Source organism: Heterocephalus glaber, unplaced genomic scaffold, assembly GCF_053883595.1.
Source record: "Heterocephalus glaber isolate CG9 unplaced genomic scaffold, H.glaber_assembly_v1.0 deba00000331, whole genome shotgun sequence".
NCBI classification, from domain to species: Eukaryota; Metazoa; Chordata; class Mammalia; order Rodentia; family Bathyergidae; genus Heterocephalus; species Heterocephalus glaber.
This window is the reverse complement of record NW_028258142.1, coordinates 48419395-48441006: the sequence shown is the minus strand read 5'-3', so window position 1 is coordinate 48441006 and position 21612 is coordinate 48419395. Positions and strand designations below refer to the sequence as shown.

General features: G+C 39.1%; 1 protein-coding gene across 9 annotated transcripts in view; it reads right to left on the bottom strand.

The window, feature by feature from the left end:
* Window positions 1–21612, bottom strand: part of Garem1 (GRB2 associated regulator of MAPK1 subtype 1) — a 227351-nt gene that overhangs the window by 106311 nt on the left and 99428 nt on the right. Inside the window, exons 1-2 of one of the 9 annotated variants that reach the window (XM_087193658.1) lie at window positions 3113–8690; window positions 2375–2435 (exon numbers count right to left, since the gene is read on the bottom strand). The exons of 5 other annotated variants lie outside the window; for them this stretch is intronic. The gene's annotated coding sequence lies outside the window, so the exon portion shown is untranslated. Of the gene's footprint in view, window positions 1–2374; window positions 2436–3112; window positions 8691–21612 lie in introns of those variants that run through there. 3 more of the 9 variants (XM_087193666.1, XM_087193667.1, XM_087193669.1) reach the window with 3 other exon arrangements.

The following is a 21612-nucleotide window of genomic DNA, read 5'->3' as shown; positions in this document are numbered from 1 at the left end:
TCATCAGTACCACACTGCTTTCACCCACCCACACAGAGAAGATCTACTGCAGGGATCACCTGTATACAACCCTGAAACGTCAGGCTGGCTCTTCCTCTCGCCATTCCACCAGAACCACATGGACTAGCCCACTTCCCCACAATGTTTGAGTCTAACAACACTGGCTATTTTCAATACAAGAGCCAGGCAGTCAAGTGTGGTGAGGAAGGCAAGGTTATTGCAAAACTCAGTAAGATATTCAAAATTAAATAAAATTATTTTTGGATATTTGTTTCATTTCAATGAAATGAAGAAGGGAGGGTTAACTAAAGTATTACTTCTAAGCAATTGAATTTTATTAACTTTAATGGCATGATTAACCACAAATGCATTTAGTACACAGGAAAACTCACTTCCAGTTTTGATTTTAGATAGAAAATTAGTTTCAAACTGAAACTTTGACATTTCCTTCTCTCTCTGCAAAAGTAACAGGAAATGGAATTAAGGTAATTCTAGGAGAGATTTTACATCAATATTTTGTAATTGCCCAATATCCTGTAAAAGTTAATGATTTTAGAAAAAATTGTAAACTGTTTCCATTTCCTAGTAGAGTTTATAAAATGTGCTGTTTACCTCATATAAAATCAACATTAAGTGGTTAAACCATCCAGGCATTATGGTGCATGCCTGTAACCCCAGCAACCCGGGGTGGGGGTGGGGGCAGGGGCTGAGGAAAAGGATCACAAGTCTGAGGCCAGTCTGGGAAACTTAGACCAAATCTCAAAATAAAAACATAAAAAAAGGGCAGGGGGAACTCAGTGGTAGCGGCCTTGCCTAGCATATGTGAGGTCCTGGGTTCTATCCCCAGTACTGGCCCCCCCCCAAAAGGTAGAAAATGGAATCTCTTTGAACATTGTCTTAATTATTCTTGTTGCTGAGACAAAAATCCGACACTGGAGGAAAGGTTTATTTAGTTTGTAGAGGTTTCAGTCTATAGTCCAAGGGAGAGTGGCATGGCAGACAGGCATCAGAAACATTTCATGGTGGGCAGAAGGTACCAAAGCAAGCAAGCAAGAGACCTTTGCAGCTTTTTCTGGACCCTTTATATTCTATCTAGGCTACTGGGATTTGGGCAGTGCCAAGCCAATCAGAGGACTGATTCAGTAGTCACCCACTCTTACTCCTAGCACCCTTAACCCTAGCATTGCACCATGAATCAATCATACACTCTAGATTCAGCCACTTCTGCAAAAGCCCCACCTATGGACTACATGAGGCTTTCGGGGGGCATCTAGACACAAGGCATACCAAAATAATTGATTTTTAAAGACATATGTGCCAGGTTAACAATAAAAATGTTGAGTACAATGCAAATATACATCTGTGTATATCTGCATTTTAAATTCAATCATCTACACGCAATGCTTACAATGACTATTTTCAAGCAATGATACTAAAATAAAAGTTTATAACCCAACTCTGCCACCTTTACACTCTATTAGAAACTGCCACTCTTGGTCTGGCAAGAAGGGCAGATGGTATGAAAACAGTGATCACTAGTTCAGGTCCTCAAAATTGGATTCTGGAGCTATGACCCACAGTAGCTCCCATTCCAGATGTTCTAGCTCTGAGAATTCTCTCTCACTGCTCATCTCTCAGTCTTCCCATCCCATTCCCACACGTGGTGCTCAAGTGATGCATCTCTCTGGAACAAGCCATTTTCTACAATAAGTCCACTTCACATCTTTTGTAAAGACTTTTAAAGAGTTTTTGTGGTTTCATGATCTAACTCCTGCTATATTTCTAAATTAAATGTATTTTAAACTACAGATAATACTTGAAATTGTATTTTCCTTCAGTCAATAAACATTTGTAGCAAATCAATAATACAAAATTGGAATATCTGGACTTGGTTTTCCATGTTATCAGTTTTAAAGGTAAATTACTGAAAAAATATCGGAAACCACAGAAATCTCAATTATGAAGCAAATAAAACAGACAAATTTATACAAGTCTAAACAAATGATGACTAGTGTTTACTGAGATATAATCCTTAACACTGTGTAAGATCAGTTAACTTAATCATCTATACTTCAGTGTAGTTTCAAAAGAGCAAAATTCATATTTTATCTATCAAAATGAGTGAATACTAATGAAGAAACGAGAAACTTACCAGTTATGCTTGCATTTTAAAAATATTAGCATCTGAGCAATTATAAACGTACTCATTTGTGTGCCCCTTTGTAAAACTGTAAATTCTCATCAATACTGAATTATTTTAAACTGTCAAAGAATCATGGCAAATATATGAATTAAATAGTAACTTAATTTCTATACCTTCATATCTGAATTCATTTATCACGTTTGCTTATTTTGGGGTAAACGGAATACTTACAAGCAGCTTGTCAATAAGATGTATGGGAGGATTGTTTCTGTGTCCAAAGTGATGGGTCTGTCTTAACAAAAGCAGATACAGTACTGAAAAACTGAATATATCAAAAGTGATTATCACAAATATAGATCTATGTTTCTTACAGGATAAAATTTTTTCCTGTCTCAATGATAAAAAAAAAAACTTACTTAAAAAAAGTACATTTTAAAAACACCAATTATTTTTTAAAAATTAAAAATAATTGGGCTGGGGATTTAGCTCAGTGGCACCGCTCCTGCCGACAAGTGCAAAGTGCAAGTGCAAAAATTTGCCTAGCCATTAACTGTAATCCGTTGCTCCATTCCTTTCCAAAGGTAAATGTTGCTTAGAGGACATTACCTTGCCATTGTTTCTTTGTTTTTGTTTCTTAACAAAATGAATATGGTGTCATACTTGTATAATCATACAATTACACAGTTAACTATAAGAGTATAGTTAGACTATCTCATGATCATCTATAAATTATTATAGTAGGTGAAACAAATAAAATTTATTTAGCATTTCCCTTTTAGTGAAGGGATCTCTTTCGAGCTAGGCACTGACAGCCTAGGTCTCAATTTTCATCCTTAACAAATCAGGTTTTAGTAAAGGATCTGAAAATTTTGCAAAATTTCAAATGCAAAAAGAATAAGAATTGAGTTAATTTAATCTCATCTGAGGAACACTATAATATTCTGAACTTTCATAAAGACAAAGCCTTACCTGTTTAGATTTTTGGTCATCTACATGTAAAGGGAGGGTTATTTTGAAGAGGTCTAAGGTGTTCTTCCTGGAACTTCTTGAAATGTCACAGGTAAAGCCTGATCCAGACCTAACTCTAAGGCTTAATCTGGGCAGGGTTATCTTTTAGTACCAGTAAAAGAATAAGTTCAGTATTTCAGCTGTATTAGTAATTGCCCACTTTCTCCCATCCCCAACACCCAAAAGAGTATGCAACACAGAAACAGTATGACATAAAACTAAAACTCAAAAACATATTTAAACTACATTTATTGATTTTATAAAAGTCTGGTGTGCCAATGTTAACATTTTACTTCTTGTGAATACATTAATGTTAGTAAAATACATTCATAAAACTTTCTAATCTAGCTTATAACACTGATGTACAGAAAAAGTTTATTATAATATATACTTTATTATTGTGCTTATGTTTTACAACCACAAAGCACATGCTAAAAGCAGACAAATGTGCAAAGGGCCTAGTCTCCAAAAAAAAAAAAAGGGAGGGCTGGGGATGTGGCTCAGTGTAAAGGCTCTGACTTCAATTCCCAGTACTGCAAAAAAGAAAAAACAAAAAGAAAAATGTGAAAAAGGTATACCATAAAATGAACAAAGTTTTTATATATGAGAATGTACCACATGCTGGGCACATATGATGCAAAACAAGTATCAAAGCTCTACATATATTATCTCAAAATTTCTCAATGTATTATTTTAAAAATAAAAGCAGAAGAGGGCTGGGGATGTGCCTCAGTGGTGCCACCGCCTGCCTTGCAAGCGGAAGGACCCGAGTTCGATACCCGGTACCAAAACAAAACAAAAAAATAAAGGCAGAAGGAAACCAATCTCAGAGTGTTAACTTAATGAAATCAGAGAATAAGTAATGAATGGTAAAGCAAAAAGTCAAATCCACTACTGCTTAAAGCCTGTACCCTCATCCATCTGTATTTTTAAGAATGGAAAAAGGGCAGAGAGGTGGGATTGTCTTCACTCTGTCTTCATGAGGAGCACTGGTTCTGAACAATAATTTAGACTATAACCAGAGCCTTTGTCTATACAGGATTAATTTTTTTCTTATTGGGAAAACTAATTATAATTCCATCCATTTTTAACTTTGATAGTCTCTTCCAGCAAGGACAGATATTTTAGGTTACTTCACAAAAAAGAATTGTAGCCACTCACATCATGAAATACTGCTATTCCACACCAGTGGTTTATTAAAGCAACAGAAACCATCTTGATTTCAAATATTCTATTCACTGTAAAAATATATCGTGGAAATTTCCTGTAAACCTAACAGTTAAGGGCCCAAATATTTTGCACAGAATAATAGAAAAATATGGACACCATAGGTGCATGTCCTTCTATAGCACAATGGGGAAATGGGATGTAGAAAAGAGGTGTGGGCTGATAAAACTCCAAGGATGCTGACAAGGTACTTCCTGCCTCCTTCGAGTTCCACTGCACCGGGATGCCTCACCTCATCCAAGACTCATTTTAGGATTTTCCTGCTACATTCCACCTTTCTGGCTGTCTACTGCCTCTTCCCAAGCACTTCATCCAAAGGCACTTTGAGTACTAATCTTAACTCCACTGGGCTCATGCTGGAAGGAAAGCAAAACCATGAAAATAATGCACATGAAGTGTGAGTTTATTTCGTTAGGACTTAAACCTCTGCAAATATTGCGTTTTGTAAGTGAAAGTTAAATGGGGAAAATATATGGAGGCGGAGAAGGATTTCCAGAATGCTTTAATAGTATTCTTTGATGTTGGTTAATATTTTTGGTAAATTATAAAAGCTACTCCATATCTGACACCGATTTACCAATTCTGCTCTACCTCTTCATTTTCTGTCTTCAAACAATTGGTGCCAGCAGTTTCAAATGTGTACTTGTAGTTCTATGAAATATCCTGCTTCCCTCTCCCTGTTTGTAACATTTTTCTCCTCTCCTACCCACATTGCCCATCTAACCCATCCTAAGATGGAGCAGAAACATCGCCCCGTGTAGTTCCTCCAGCTCTACCTAGTCTAGGTAGGAGTCTTTCCCAAATGGTCCTGTGGTACCTTGGCGCCCCTCTAGAATATTATTACCTTGTATCATCACAGTAAGAAAGCTCCTTCCAAGCAGGTTTATGATTTCCTTGTGCCCCAAGGACTATTCTACTGCTCGCCATACAGAATCCTCAACAAATGTTTACTGTATGAATAAATTCATATAGTTATGGCAAGGGCAATCCAAGAAAGAGAGTTTAAAGTACACTGCATTCATTCATTCATTCATTCATTTGAAGGGGAACTTCACATAATGAAAATATTTTCTTGTTCACCGAGACCCCATCCCTTCAAAAACCTAAAGGGTTGGTAGACTAGAAAGCTGTTAACAATGAACTTTTAATTATCTCGCTCATTTGCTTTTATAAGAAAGTTATAATATGACATAAACTTTAGTTAAAAGTTTGTACCAGAGTCAACTCACAGTTATGCAATACAGGAGTGATTTTAAATTATCCTTTGTTTCTGGCTAGCTGGGAGATCTACATACCAAAACAGGGTTGGCAGCTCTCAGTTGTTGAGAAAGTCCTACAAATATTCTGGAAAAACCCGTGGGTGGAATTTAGGTCCTCGGTAATGCAGTTTTTGTTGTCAACAGGTGAAATGTAAGGTTGAGAAACAAAGTATCATATTAATAAGGTCAAGAATTTTGCACTGAACACTCTGCATATAAAAAATAGTCAAAATACCAATAGTTCCTTTTATTTGTATTTTTAAAATGAGAAAGTTATTGATGCTAGGCTACATGAGCAAGCAAAGTCTGCATATATAAACCCCTAACCTCCCTCAACTCTTTATCCTTATACCCACAGCCATCAAGCAGTGTTAATGTCTTTTTTAACCCCACATTTCTCGTTTTCAAATTAATTGTCAGACAAAAAAGCCACACAAAATAAAATGCATTATTTTACTGTTTTAAAATATATCTATGCCAATCCTTTCATTTTCTGCAAAGCCTAAGAAAATAGTCTGTATTTGTAAAACTGATGAACTACCATATCAAATAGTATTTTTTTAAATCCTTAAATTTTACAGTGCTTAGGGCTTATAATCAGATACTGACTTCTGACTGGTAAAAGAGCACTACTGGCTAGATTCTCATGTGCATGTAATAACAGCTAGCATAGGCAAAAGCATGCTATAAATTCAGACAATAAAATTGCAGACATAAAGACTATACTTTGAGTCTAAGATTCAAGCTAACCCTTTTTATTCTCCTAAGATATTTAGTTTTATAACACCTAGGTGTCATCCAAATTCCATTGATTTATAGAGGATATACTCCTTTGAGAAATTTTACACTTCAATCTAGTTTTGAAACCATCACCTTTTCTAAGTAACACAGGAACAATCTCTCAGCATGTTCTTCATTTCCAGACTCCAAATTTTATTTTATGGGTTATTATTTTTCTGGTCATTTCCAAACTGGGCACTCACTTAGGTCTTAGGCTTTAAGGACGAACAGGGCCCAGTCCCAATTCTGAGTAATCCAAGGAGGCACATTCTAAATGTAATTACCACACAGAGAAAGGCTGTGGAGAAATAAGACAAGCAAGCCAAGCATGTTCACAGGAGGGATGAGTAGCTGCCCCGGGGAGGCAGGTAAGGTTTTGGATGGGAGGTGGCATCTAATCTAGGGCTTGAAGCATTGGTAGGGAGAAGGGCATTCCTGGCAAACTGAAATGTTTGAGATGTTCACTCCTAAACTAATCTCCTACTCCAGGGAAATCCATCTACATACTCGATTTTCTCTGAATATATCAAGCACATTCCCATCTCTGTTTATCCTTTCATCTCCTGCTCTCTTCTGCCTGATTAAATCCTAAGCATCTTTCCAGGCCCAGCACAAGCCAGGCCTTAATATTCCAAGAAGACCTGGCAGCAACGGTTTCTTCTTCCCCTCCCAGACTAACTCTGACAGGTTTCATCAGTATTCTTCAGTAGCTCCTCGGATAGTTTGACTCTGCTGGAACTTGTATCTAAGCTCAGATGTCTTTACTCTTGAGGGCAGAGCCACATCCTGTTATCCTCTTCCTCATAACCTAAGGCCAGTGCCTGGACTTCTACAGGGAAAAACAGCTTAAAAAAGGTCTGCTGCCAGTGAGGTACTATTGAACACAAGTGAGCAGTATTATTTCCAAACTTTATCAGACTCCTGTTAGGCAATGTATCACAGATGTCAAGCAATTTTCATGGAATACTGAAAGCAGAACTGAAGCAGAGGTCTCCATATTTCTTGAGCTGGTGAAACATTGTGCCCCTTTTCTGCTTTGAATCATTGCTCCCACTGCCTTATTTATGATGTTTCTAGATGGCAGGAACTCTGTCTTCTACATGTTACAGTCATAAAGACTCCACAGACCTGTTGCTGAAGTACCAAGTGGTTAAATTATTCATTCCAGGAACGGAAATGGATCTATAAAGACCCTTTACAACCTAGCCCTGGTCACTTTTCCAGCTCATTTCTGGCCATGCTGTCTCATTCTTTCAAACATTCTTTCTCTTCTCTCATTCTCACACATACTGTGGATGTGGCTTTTCAGTGGGCTCCATACTTTGATTAGGAATCTGCAAAACTTAGTTCCCTAGTAATAATGATAACAGTAAAATTAAACAATCAAAAAAGAATGCCTATCCTTTAAATGTACCTAAGAAAAAGTCTGCTGTGTGAATCCAATACAAAATATACTAACTGTCCTTTTACGAGGTGAACAATTAGTCTGCATTTGATCTCAACAGTCTACCCACACCCCTGATTCTAGTGATGGCAAAATGAGAACAGTTGCAGCATCTGGAAGTCACTTTTATTATAATGCTTTTCCCACCAGTGAACTTATGGGTGACTACTGTCTGGCACAACTGCATACTGCCAGACATCCTGAGAGTGAGCCAGTGAGCACGAGAGTGAAGGCCAAGCTAATGTCAAATGCGTATTTATACTTCAGGGCCAGATGCTGCATCAAAAGATGGGGAACTACTTTTCACATTGTGAATCTAGACAATGATCCAATTACTTCATGTCTGTACATAACACGAAATGATTTTTTTCTGTTTCTGAGCAGAGAGAAATAGAAAATTTATCTTGTACCGTGTTTTTGAAGACTATCAGTTACCAATCTGAAACTCATTCCTGCTACTTCGAGCGCTAAGAGAACTCTTGGTCATATCATGTGCTGCAGGTTTTAAAAAGTCTTTATATCTTTATGTGGACATATTTCATCTGTAGATAAAAATACAGAGAGATAGATCTGAAGCACATAGTCTTTTAAAGTAAAATGATAATTTTATAGCTGCTAATAAAAATACTTTCATTGAAAACACTAAGTAAATGTTTTTTTCCCTTTAGTAAGGCGAAGGTTAGGTATCATTTATTTATTTACTTATTGCTTAAATTCTTTTATTGGTACATTTTGGGTATACAACACATTTACATTTATCATTGGGTACTTCTACCTGTACATAATGCATCTTCATTCTTATTTTTTCCCCATTCCCTGCCCTCCCTTCACCCCCTCACCCTTCCCTATTTACAAAGACTTTGTTTCCATTTTTTCCTTTTCTCATAATTTTTCCTTTTCCTTCTTTCCTTTCCCCTTCCCCTCCCAGTTCCTCTACCCCTTTTGACCTTTTCTTCCTATTTCAAATGATCAATTATTTGTCTTAATCACTTTAATTCTTATTTACACTTTCAGTTTCTCACACTAGAGAAACTATTTGGTATTTACACATGTGTGTCCTATTTTTTTCACTTAAGAGTATGGCCTCAATGTGCATCCATTTAGCTATAAATGTCTCTAGTTTCTTGTTCTTTATGGCTGAGTAGTTCTCCATTTTCTAAAAAACCATATCTTCTTTATCCAGTTTCCAGTTGATGGGCACTTGGGCTGCTTCCAAGCTTTAGCTATTAAGAACTGTGCCGCTATAAACACGGGTGCACATATATCACTGTGGTATGATTCTTTTAATTCTTTGGGGAAGATACCCAGGAGTGGAATAGCTGGGTCAAATGGGAATTAATTTCTTCCTGATTACCTAAACCCACATCACATCATTTTTAAGAATATCTTAAAAATGAAGGAGAAACCATCTGTCTTGTCTCAAATGAGTTTTTTACTTCCTTTCCCTTTCAGCTGTAAGCTGTTATGGGTATCAAAAAGTACTTGAGACAAGATTCTATTTAAATAGCCTGAACATGAAAAGAATTACAGAAAGTTTATAGCTACCACTACTTCATGGCAATTTTAAAGTAAATGTGGTCATATCATTTATATCAACATGCTTATATAACAAGCATTAGATGAATTTTTACCATAGGCATAACTTCTAACATTTACATTTATGTTGTGTGAAATTATTTAAGCCAATGTTCTCCATTTATAAAGCACATTTCTTTGATTCTCAAATTTTCCTTGTATTTGAGGTTTGAAAACAAAATAAACATGTACAGTACATAAAACGAAAGACGTTTGCATGTTAGCGTGTCACTTCAGACTGTTCAAGCACAGATTCTTCTCACCTTCACTGCTTAGGCTGGCAATCAGTGATAGGAGCCAAAGTTAATACTAACAGTAAGACAATGTTCAAACTGCCTGCTGTTTGCAGTCTTTATATATCCTAACTCTTGTGAGTAATGTGAACTACATAAACACATCGCTGATCTAAGAATTTACTACCTTATTAGCTGCCAAATCTTCTGAAGGGCACTGGAGACACAAAGGGGGAAATCTATACGTGCCCTCCAAGGGCTTAGGACCTACTGGGGAAAGAGACAATTCCAAATGGGTCCATATAAAGTCAAGGGCAGGATTACAGGATCATCAAAGAAGCATCAGAAGAGGCTTCCCAGATGACGATGACCAACCCAAATCAGTCCAGATGGAGAGGACAACATGACCAGAGGAAGGATGTGCCATGACACATCATGTGCAGGGAACTGCCCTGAGTGCTCAGAAACACACAGGATGCCCTAGATCGGGGGGCCTGTTCTTGGTCAGACTGAGGAGCTAGGACTTTCTCTTGGCCTGGAGATCCACAAAAGGATCTAAGGTGAAGCTAGAGGCAGGTAGATTTAAAATCCCATGTGTGTTTAAGTACTGAAGACCTCTCTGACAACTCTGCCAGTAGTGAAATTGAGCGGAACAAAGCCAGAGGCGGTTAAAAGGGTGCTCTAGGTAAAAAATGAAGTGTTTTAATTAGGGCAGCAGAAATATGTTTGTTTTTATACGCACATTTGATATGCAGAGAAGATAAGAGTCAGCTAGACTTTTCATCACAGGATGTGGAGGATGAAGTCATGGGAAGACTCCCAGATATCTGGCTTGGGTGGTGATGCTACCAAATAGCACACAGGAAGAAGGGCAGGTTTAGGGTGGGCAGCAACTCTGGAGCGAGCTGTACTGAGCTGAGGTGGACATTCCTGCAGACATATCTGAAGGATGGAGAGGAGTAGCCCAGGGATGGTACTATGGTGAATCAAGACGCAAGGGTGGGTGACACTGAGTAAGAGAGCTTGGAGGGCAACCAGGAACATAATGAATGGGATGTTCTAACAGCCTCAAGGTTCAGAATGTCACAGAGAAACTTATGAATGATAGTCTCAAGCAAGGCAGGACTGGAAAATGCCCATTACTCATAGACAGGAGGATGCACTCAGAACCTTAGAGAAAGCTCTTCCAGTAAAGTTATGAGAACAAAGTTGGACCTCAATGAGCTATGAAGAAAGTGGGAGGTGGAGGTAAGGAGTGGAGAGGCTTGCTTAAAGAGGTCTCAAATAAAGAAACAGTTAAAGATGAGACTTAAGTTGCTTTATTTATTTTTTAAATTAGGTAAACCTCACTTTCTAGAGATGAGCAACATTTTGGTGACCATCCTTTCACACATTTCTTTGTGTGTGTGCAGATACAAAGAACATTTATTGTCACTAAGACTACCATGTACTAATGAAATAAAGAACATCTAAATCACCCTTTAAGTGATCTGCATCACAAACATACATATAAAAGTAATACAATCTCTTTTCTAAATCAAAACCCAATACTTCACAGTGACACACATCAATGCTTGATAAAAGAAGCCTTCTTCTTACTTCTGAGAAAGGCAACACAGCTTAGGAAAAAGACACACTCAATTCCCCTGTTTTTTAGAGGGCAGAACACAATTACCCATTTGGAGTGCTGCCAGCCTCAGGAGGAGAGTCCTGGGAGCTCTACCTCTGGGGCCAAGCCACCTCTTAGCAAGAGGGCACTGACTATACGCCCAAGAGTGCCACCCAGTGAGTCATCAGAGAGGGACAAGTTCCACCCTGTGAAGCTTCCACACCTGCCTTCTGTCTCACCACCAGAAAAGAGCTCTCTAGTGTGGGTGTTGCAATGTCAACAGGGCTGGGAATACTGGTTAAACTGGCCTCGTCAGCTGAATGGTCACCAGATTTGGGCTTGGGTTGGCTCTACCAGGAAATGGGGCAAGAGGTCAGAACTGTCACACCGAAACGGCAGCCCCAAAAGACTTCAGAGGAGAAAGCAGGACAGGACAGATAATGTAGCAAATGGAGTGTGTGTGTTTATCCAGTAGAGGAACACGGCAGCTCTCAAGCAACTTCATTTTGCTGTTTCACAGGTCTCTCCCCTTCCACCCTCATTCCTTTCATTGCTCTTACACCAATTTCCCTTCATAGAAGATGTTGCCCTGGCAGACAGAAGGAAGAACATGTTCCATAATGCTTTTCTGTATCAACCACTCTCCCTAGTTTGTATACTGATTTAAAAGCATTAATGCTGTATCTCTATTATCTCTCTATATAGTACATAAATCTGAGTATGCTTAACTAGAGAATAAAAAACTAAATAGTAAAATGGCAAAATAACTGGAAAGGGGTCATAAAATTGTCATATCAACTCAGAAGATAATCCTGTTTTATGCTTGTAATGCCAAAACTCAACTTTTTTCTGGATATGTTTTAATAAAAGGAAATATTACCTATGTATCGGGAGATAAAAACTAGGTACCACTTGTGCAGAGGGATTTCTTTCTACCACTGCTTTAATCTACATTCCTAAGATTCACAGGTTGAAACCTCATCTCCAGTGTGATGAGCCTGGGTGGGGCCTGTGGAAGGTGGTCAGGTTATGAGGGTGATGGTGGAACCCTCATTAACGGGGTGAGTGTCCTTATAACTGAGACCCCAGTGGGATCCTCAGCCCTTTTACCATGTGAGGACACAGCAAATGGCACTGTTTATGAACTGAGAAGTGACCCTCACAAGTCACCAAATTTTCCCATATCCTGGTCTGGGACTTCTCAGCCTCCTAGAGCTGTGAGAAATACAATAATATTTCAGTTCACAAATGCTTCTGTTTGTAAACAATTTGGTTCCCAAACAAAAGTGTTCAGCAAAATTTCGCTTCTGTTCACAAACTGGGTGACAAACACGCCCACGGCCATCTTCCCCATGAAAACACAAACACAGCCATCTTCCCCAAAATTGTAAAATAAATTAAGTCTGTAAACTGAGGCATCACTGCAAATTTCTGCTGTTTATAGGCTAATTAGCCTATGGGATTTTTATTATAGCAGCCTGAATGGACTGAGAACCACCAAGGATTAGAAACTGGAATACAATTAATGAAATCCCAGGATAAAGGAAAGTAGACTGTGAAGAACTCAAAATCTAGAACATTCTACTGGCAACCAACATGGTTTTTAGGGGGATGAGTCAAAGGGGATGACAGATAATGGCACTTCCTGCTGGGCACTCTGCTTCCTGGTCCCCTTTGGCCAGGTTCTCCTAGAAACAGCAGCCTCTTTTCACTCAGAGAAGCAAGTGGAAAGTGATGATGAATGTACAGAACTTTCTTTCTTTGGCTAATGTTATGGCTCATGTCAAGATGTCCCCCAAAAGCCTCATGTGGTTTTAGGTGGGGCTTTTTCTGAGGTGGCTGGATCTAGAGTGTGTGATGCTAGAATTGATTCATGGTGCAATGCTAGCTAGGCTCAAGGGCACTAGGATTAAGGGTGTGAGTGCTACCTGCTCTAAGTAATCTGGATAAGATAAAAGGGGCAGGAGGATGTTGTTAAATTCTCTTGTTTGCCTGCTTTGGTACTATCTGACTGCCATGAACTGTCTCTCCTATGCAGTGTGCCTTGGAGTCAGCTGATTATGGACTGAAACCTCTACAAACTGTTAGCTAAATAAACCTTTCCCCCTTTAACTTTGGGTGCTGGGTATTTTGTCTCAGCAATGAGAGAAAAGTAACTAAGACAGAATTTGGTACCAGGAGTGGGGCCATTGCTGGAACTACACCTGACTATGTGGTTCAGGAGCCTTTGGGAATGGTTATGTGGCAAGAGTCTGGAAAGGTTCAGAGGTGCTAGCTGAAAAAGCAGAGCTAGAACATCTTAGGCTGTACTGTATGAGAGATTCTGGTCAGAGCTCTGAAGACCAGAAAGCTGGTAAAGACCATGCTCAGGAGGTTTCTGCTGGGAAGAAGGACCACACTGGCTGTTGGACTCCACACAATGTGCAATACCTTGGCAGAAAGTTTGTCTGCATTTTGCTTGTGTCCAGAGAATTTGTTTGAGACTGAGATTAAGGGGAATTTAATGTTGAGGTGCTAGCATGGCTACTGTTGGGAGCTTTTAGCCAAATATATGTTGAGAATCAAGAGCACAGCCTAGCAGAATGATTTAAAACATTTTGAGTTTGGTCAGAAAGGAAGTTTCAGTAAAGTTTTGGCCTGGAAGGATAGAGCAGAGGAGATCTTGAGTGCTGAGAAGAAATAGGAAAATAGAAAAGATGGCCTAGGGCATCACAAGAAGCAGCAGGACTCCACCTTTTGCAGCCTCAAAATTGCAAAAATGAAAGATCTTGCTTTGAGAAGAGAGCCCTAGAGCACCATCTTCCAGAATGGTGGTGGCCTAGGGAAGTTGTTCCTTGGGGTTTGGTTCATAGGCACTGGATCCCTACAGCCAAGAGAGAAGGAATGCTTGGTACTGCTCCAGCTGGTGGCAGACCTTGGCATCATCCATGTGGTGCTGGATTTAGAATGGAGAATGCAGGAATTGTGGGGTCAGGAAGGCTTCCATCCAGATTTCAGAAGAAGGCCTGGGAGGCCAGGCAGTGTGCCCCCAAGAAGGCAGTATGGGAAACGTGAGCGTGAAGCCAAAGGTGCAGTGGAGACACCAAAAGTTTGGAGAAGCCAGGAATGTGGATCATCTGTGGAAAATTGCAAGGAGGGAGCAGAGCTGGCTCAAGAGAGAAGCCATGAGAGGTACAACCACCTGCAATGCCATAGGGACAGGAGCCACCCAAGCCCTTTGGAGTTCACAACTTACCACAGATTGCCATGGATGCTGCACATGGAACTACAGGACTTAATGTTTTCCCTCCTGGATTTTGGACATGCTTTGGTCCCATTCCTTTGTATTGTCCTATTTGTACCTTTTGGAATGGAAATGTCTATCTTGTGCCACTGAATGTTGGAAGTGTCTAACATTCTTTTCATTTGTACAGGGGCTTGCAGATAAGAGTTTTCCTTAAATTTCAGAGGAGACTTTGGACTTGGACTCTTCAGTAGTGCTGAAACTGTTAGGACTTTGGCAACTATTGAAGATGGACTAAATGCTTTTTGGCATAAAGGGATATGCTTGATTCCTTGGAGGTCCAGGGGCGGAATGTTATGCTTTTTTGTTTAGATGTCCCCCCAAAGCCTCATGTGGTTTTAGGTGGGGCTTTTTCTGAGGTGGCTGGATCTAGCATGTGTGAGGCTGGAATTGATTCATGGTGCAATGCTAGGCTCAAGGGCACTAGAATTAAGGGTGTGGGTGCTACCTGCTCTAAGTAGTCTGGATAAGATAAAAGGGGCATAGAGATGCTGTAAAATTCTCTTGCTTGCCTGCTTTGCTACAGTCTGCCCGCCAGGAACTGTCTCTCCTATGCACCCTGCCTTGGAGCCAGCTGATTATGGACTGAAACCTCTACAAACTGTGAGCTAAATAAACCTTTTGCCCTTTAACTTTGGATGTTGGGTATTTTGCCTCAGCAACAAGAGAAAAGTAAGACAGCTAACAACCTACTCAAAGATCACTGTCTGGTTTGAGTAAATTGTTAAACAAAAAAGACATGCATTTTCTTCTTCCTTTACATTTTCCCAAGAATGCTCTTAAAAGACTTCTAAGTGAAACAGTGAATTTTTCAGGTCTTCATGGATACCCTTGCAAGCAAGCCACCTGAAAATAAGGCTCTGGGAGAAAATGCCAAAATGGAACAGCTGTCACACAATATGCTCTAGCTGTCTGTATGTATTTCCAGGAGAAAATTACTAAGGTTGGTCACCGTGAGGAATAATGATTTTTTTCAACCTCTAGAGAGAGATGAGCCTGGTAATTTTCCATGATCTGTTCCACTGTGGTCTAGATTTGCTGTCAGTGGTGTCAACTAATGGGAAGTCTCAAAATTATTTTTGTAAATTAGTTCTCAAAATCTTATAAAACTACAGGTAAGAATTTCTGGCAAAATGAACACACTGTTTCCCACAGTGCTTCCTACTTAAGAAAACCATGCAAACAGGGCATTCAGTATTGAACAACATACTTTGAGATTTCATTTTGCATATACACTGAAGGCTTAAAACCTGGTGCGTGATTTCAGCAGCTTTCATAAACAACAGAGCAATGATTCTTTGAGTTCTCAGGTGTGAAATGCTTCAGCTTCCAACAAAGACCACGAACCCAGCATTCACAATGCGTATTTCCTATCAAATGTTTCACGCATGGTCTTCAAAGACAGGAGGGACATTCAAGCAGATGTTAGGAAGGTGACACTGACCAAGGCAAAATGAGGTCACAGTGTGGTCATAAATTCCTCTCTGGGCAGGTAGCCAACTTTTTACATTGTGTTCAGTCATTACATGCCACTCCACTTGTTCTGTAGAATAATTAGAGTGCTTCTTTTAATTTTTAGATTAATTTTCTAGATACATGTTTGTGGGTTCTTGGATCAATGACACCTCCTCACCATTTTTCCAAGTTATCTTACCCTTGTTGAGATATATTTGTATGTTAATTTTCTACTTCTAGTTTGAGCCAAACTGATAGCAATCTCATAGTGAGATCTTATGCTAGAACCATTCTTAGATTCTGGCAAAACAATATGGCTCCAACTAAAATAACTAAAATTTACATTTGCTTTAAGTAGCACCTCTGGAGACACATGTACACCAAGGTAATAAGTAAAGAAAGGAGAGTATGAAAGGCAAAAAGGAAGTGCCTGAATAATGACAGAAATAAAAGCTCTCATAGCGAATAAGACTTTTGGCACTTTAATACTTACTTATGTGTTCAATTATTCAGCCATTTAAATACCTACCATGTACCTAGCATACTGTATGGTACTGCGAAAAACTCAAACATAAATGAAACAACCTAAGGAGTATTATGACTATTTTTAAAATTTGGAAACTGAGCCTAAGAAAAGATAAAGACACTTTTTGAGGTTACAGAGGTGGAAATCCAATCTATTCTAAAGCTGCCAACAGGGGTGTTCTTTTCCTTGAATTAGGTCGCATGATGATACAACACTGTCATGGTAGCTATTTTGTGCAGCCCACATGCAGCCAAACTGGAATTTATTTGATTAAAGGCAGTTGTTGGAATTTAGACGGAGTAATTCAGAATTGATTCCATTATTGAATAGATGATAAAAGATAATGGTACATGCCTGGCTCTCCTGTCCAATATACATCTACTTTGTACAGTAAGTAAACAGATTTTGTCAGCATTCAATACTGACTTCTTATGACCATCCCAGAGCAAGAATTTGATGGTGCAAGAGTCTTCATAAAAGGTTTGAGCACTACTTTCTCTTCTCTAATCTCCACTGCTACATGCTAATGTGCAGCCACATATGGATCACCAGGAGCCTTAATTTTTTTTTTTTTTGGTACTGGGGATCGAACTTGGGTCCTTGCGCTTGCACAGCAGGCGGCGAAACCACTGAGCTAAATCCCTGGCCCCTGGAGCCCTAATTTTTAACAGAGAGTCTGCATGGATTTAACTGAATTTGAGAAACATTCTGGACTGTGATCTTATGAAAATGGATTCATCATGCCTTACTGCATTCAGGAAAATGGTTAAATTAAAAATATAGCACACGGGCTGGGGATTTAGCTCAGTGGTTCTGCCGCCTGCTTTGCAAGCCCAAGGTCCCGAATTTGATCCCTGGTACTAAAAAAAAAAAAAAAAAAAAAAAAAAAAAAAATATATATATATATAGCACAGGTTAAAGAGATTATCTCAAAATAGATTTTTAGAGTTAACCTGTTAATAACACCCTCCATATAAAGGTGTGAGGAAACATTAAGTACGTAAGCAAATTTACATATAGTATTTAACACTTGACAAAAATTAATTGAATATTTCAAAATAACTGGAGAGGATTTTAAATGGTACAACCCAGAGAAATGATAAATGTCTGCAGTAACAGATACACTAATACCTGACCTGATCATTTCAAGTTGTCTACATATATTGAAAAGTCACACTAAATCCCATAAATACATATAATTACTTTGTATTAATTAAAATATATTTTAAAAATATCAGCAAAGAACAGTTACATGGTGCTTAGCATAAGCCAAATATGCTTCTAGATATCATTTAGTCACAACAAGGGTATGAAATAGGCATTATTATCTTCATTTTATAAATGATTAAAGCACAAAAAGGTTAGGCAACATATTAAGAAGGGGCTGATAGAAGAGCCAACCTCCCCTCTATATCATCGTTTTGCTACAGTACTTTCTGTACATAGCTGGGGAGAAAAACACAAGTTGTTAGGCCAAAGAAAGGTAGAGGTGGGAACCTTTCCTTACCTCGCTTCTGACTCTAATAGCATTAGCACTGTGGTGCTGCTGTTGTTTTAAGCTTTAAGCCAGTGGTGGTGAATCTAGAACCTATTGCCGGAGTGGGCTGTTTCTATCATTGAGAGCTCTGTTACTGTGATTTTTTTTTAAGACAAAAGACTTTTTTCTGAACTAAAACCTCAGCATTCGGGTTTAATTGGAGTGTTGGCACTCTGCAATAAATAAATGGGTTTTGAGTTGTGGTTTGGGCACTTGGACTCTAAAAGGTTCGCCATCACTGTCTTAGCCATAAGGGAGAGGATGAACCTGAGTCTTTGCCAGGAATCACAGAGCCGATTCTAGGTGGTTCCTGATACTTGGACATCTTAGAACTTGTGTGGCACTGTCCAGCAGCCAAGTGTGATGATAGTGCCCAGTCTGACTGGGTGTTAGCAGCAGCAGAGGACAGTGCCTCTCTAAATGGCAACATGCTTGATGGCTACCACAGGGAAACTTGCCAGAAGCACAATACACAAGAGAAGATTATTTCTTAATGGAAACAACAGGGAAAAGGCATCATCTGAACTTGCTTCTACTGCCTCAGAAACGTCTGTGTGTGCATTCAGTTGACAGCAGGAGGGAGGTGAGTGAGTGATCCGTGTCAGGAATTCTGTATTTCAGCTTTAAGGTCTGCATTCTGTCAGTTTCCATGGTTGTCATCTTAGTCCAAACATAGGATTTTTGCTCACATCAAAGCTGGGCTCTCTCTCAAGCCCACTTACTCCTTTGGAACACAGAAAACAACTTGCCACATGGCACTAAAACAGGAGAGAGGAGGGTCAGAAAGCACTGCATTTCTGAGCCTTTCCCACTACCTGTGAGCATTGGCTGACAAGGGTGTGAAGGGAAAAGGGAGGTGGAAAAATGAAGGACAATTACGATCTCAGTCAAAGTGCTTGCTCAAGCCTGAGGTTGTATCATCCCTCTTCTCAGGATTCACATGGCCTGCCCAGCGACTCCTGGACAGTTTCTCCAGTCCTGAGACTCAAGGAACAATGGGGTGTATTATTATTCATTGCTTCCACTTCACTTACACAGTGGCAATGTGCTAGTCACAGGGGCCCATTCCCACTGCTGCCAAAGAGCTACCTCTAAAACACAAATATAACATTATGAGAATAATCCTAGTGCTTACAGGGTACAGTATAAGCCTGGAGGGTTCACAAGAACTGAGATCTGGCTACTACGGTGGGGTTCAGACTGAGCACTAAGGCTCTGCACCTAGGCAGCTCTGGGCTCAAGTCGAAAGTTCACCACCTATTGACTGGAGGACCCAAAGTCTTCCTTTCCTTGTCTAGAAAAGAAGTTTCTAAATTAAGTAACATAATGGTGATCTGCAAAGCACATGGTAGGTGTTCCCTAAGTGCTAACTAGGGTGGCCTTAACTCTCACCATCGCCAGTGTTCCTCCACTCTGCACACTGCCCAGTCTCCAGTAGGTCTTCAGTTACTCAACCAATACCCGAATAGATCCACAGAGCTGCAGCAAAGTAGCTTCCATGTTACTATCCTTTCTTTTTACATTAGTCTCTGCCTGAACTTAAAAACAAAAACCAAAATCCCACTGCTGTTAAAATGTTGGCAAGAGATGGGGGATGTAGCTCAGTAGCACTGCACCTGCCTAGCAAGTACAAGATCCTGAGTTCGACCCCTGGTACCAAGATGGATTCCTTAGCAGACCAAATCTTCTGTCTCTGAACTGTTGAGATGTCTTGATGTTTAAAGAAATATTTGTTAAAATAGCTTGAGTTTTCATCTTGTAGGATCTACTTTTTTTTTTTTTTGGTACTGGGGATCGAACTTGGGTCCTTGAGCTTGCTAGGCAGGCAGCGAAACCACTGAGCTAAATCCCCAGCCCTTGCAGGATCTACTTTTTAAAAAACATTTTCCCCTGTCATTTCAATTTTGCATGTAGGAGGCTTCTAGAAATAATTATGTTAAACTGAAACAACTTGATGGAAGAAACTCCATGGGGCTTGTTTTCTAAAAAAAAAGTATTGTTTAGAGGAATAAACTATATTTCCTAGGTATATTGCAATGCTGTTTGAAAAATAATTTGGAACAAGGCCTGTGAAAGGAAATGGAGTGCCCGGGTCACATTTTGCTTTAAGAGGTAACAAATACTGGTAAGTTAAAAAGAAAACTAATGTTGGGAAGAGAGAACTATCAGTAGAAGAGAAATAAATGGTGAGACATTTGGAGGAGAAGAAGGGAACAGGAAAAGGGGCTCCCAGGTCTTGCTTGACCACACAGACACATGTAGAATTCTTAATTTCACAGCTTTGAAGAACTACGTGCCATGTAAATCTATACTGCAATCTGAAGCAGGTGTACCTGGTTTGCTGTTTTAATTCTGTTAAAGTCTGTTTGTTCTAAGCATTTACACATTCAGTTTTATTTAAAATAAAGGAAGAAGAAAAAAGTCAGGATGGTTTGGAAGATAAACAAAGCTTTGCAAGTAAAACGACTGCTCCATTGCTGCCCCCTGAATTTTTCTGCCATGACACACATGGTTACCGTCAGTCTTCTGCAGTGTGTGTAGAAAGTAATGTGGATTCACAATCTGTTGAAAGTTTGTTTTTTTAAGACTGGGCAACAACTGGTTATGCTTTAGAAATTAAGTCTGGCACTGATTTTCTAGACAATGTCTTCATCCAAAAAGTGAGAATTTTTTATAATACAGAAGAATATAAAACTGATTACAGTAATAAGAAAGATGGTAATAATTACAACCTGGCTTTTTCTACCTTGACCCCATTGACATTTGGGGGTTGAATGACTCACTGGGTGTGGCAGCTGTTCCACTCATTGTGGGACATCCAGCAGAGTCCTTGGCTTCTACTAACCTAGAGTGGATACCCCTTCTCCAGGTGTAACAACCCAAAATGTCTCTAGATACTGGCAAATGCCCAGGGGTGGGGAAGTGGGCACAAACTTTCAACCTGGTTCACAGCAAGTGGTTTATGTTAAAGAAAACAATCACTCTTTTTCTTAAATGAGGAAATAGTAATAGCGTTATTAAGAATTATGACAATTCCTTAACAGTGCATGTTTTGATCTTAACAAGTTGTTCTACATCACACATATTCTCCTTCACAGAGGAATTTATCATTGTATCAAAGTATATGATCATATTTTATACAGCTCATTACTATCCTAGCTTTTGAAACACAGAACAAACAACTACTGGATGTAGGAAATAAATAATTGCCAAATTTAGGTAAAATTTCAAATCTTTACGGTATTATTTTTTTAAAGCCTGAGATTTTTGTACAACATTTTTTCTCTATCACCTGATCTTTTTACTCCAAATACACTTTTCTATGGAATTTCTAACTCCATTGTATCAGGCAGGCCCAAATATTTAAAATATAAGGGCATTCTTTTGGCTTAGAGTCTTGTATCTGAGATGATGAGAAACTTCTAGAAGGCCCATAAGATCACAGAGGGCTTTAAAAAAAAACCTAAATCTTTATTTTCTTACTCCACTATTTGCAAGAATTTAAAAGATTTTATTTTGTTGACAAAATGTAT